The sequence below is a fragment of the Dermacentor silvarum genome, chromosome 7 (genome assembly GCF_013339745.2).
Source record: "Dermacentor silvarum isolate Dsil-2018 chromosome 7, BIME_Dsil_1.4, whole genome shotgun sequence".
Taxonomy (NCBI): Eukaryota; Metazoa; Arthropoda; class Arachnida; order Ixodida; family Ixodidae; genus Dermacentor; species Dermacentor silvarum.
In genome coordinates this window covers 44276023-44277233 of record NC_051160.1, presented here as the reverse complement: position 1 = coordinate 44277233, position 1211 = coordinate 44276023, and positions in this window count along the sequence as shown.

Here is a 1211-nt window from a genome sequence, read left to right as displayed (position 1 = left end):
TGCTCCACAACATGTGTCTCTCCTGATGCTATTCCTCTTACATTTTCTTACAGGATATTCTAGACTCTTTTTTTAATTTATATTAACACCGGTGCCACACGTACACTTCTCATCGCGATCGGAGCCGATCCGGATTGACCTTGATCCGGATGGAGTGTTGCTGCGCGGTCATCTGCGATCGCGATCTTGCGGGATCTGGATTCGGACAATCGCGATCCTTGAAACGCGATCATACCTCTTGATCGCTATCGCAGGCTGCAACTTCTAGCTCAGTATTCTGCGCTTTCTAGTTCAGTATTCTGAAAACTCTAAAAACCAAGAGAAGACAGCTCTTGCCTTTTTTATCGGCAATTGTAAGTTGTAAAATGGAAACGTAGTCCATATTTTGCAAATCTGAATTTGTAGCCAAGCTTTATGCAGTTCTGAGAGTTGCCGCCGATCAGCGGACGATAATACCTTGATCCGGATCATTGGACCTTGTAGCAGCGATCAGGAAATCTGATCCAGATCGGCCCCGACCGCGATCATACGAGTACGTGTGCCACCGATATAAGATACGGGACCTCTAAACATCAGAGTAAATAGCGGCAAGCCTGAGAGCACCCTAAATAATTTAATAATGCTATCAGCATCAACGTGGTTCACGGGGTATCAGCCGCTCTACAATGAACCTCTCACGTCACTGGCTATGTTACTGGGTATGTGGTACTCTTCCATGAACATATTTGACGCCAACTTTGGTTACGGCAGCTATGTGCCACTCGGTATGTTTTGCTCTTCAATGAACCTCTTTCACGCAAACTTGAAGTACTGTGTACGTGTCACTGTGTACGTGGCACTCTTCAATGGACCAGCCTTTGCCCAATGAACCAAGCTTTGACGCCAACTTGGGACACAAGACATTTTCCTCAGTGTACTTGCCACTGGGTGTACGCAGCGCCTCCATAAATATCTTGGGTGCCAACTTGGGTCCCTGGCTATATGTAGCTGTGTATGTGCCGTGTAGGTGTGTTGGCGTGGAGCAGAGGTAGAAAACCGGGCTTCTAATCTGAAGGTCGTATGTTCGAATCCTCCTCCAGTCCACTACATCTTCAGGCACGGAGTGGCGCCTGACACCCGCAAAAAAAAAAAAAAAATGGTGAGAACTAGTGGCGCTATACTAGTCCAGGTGCAACGAAATCAGGATGACCCAATAAGCTTCAACAATGTCA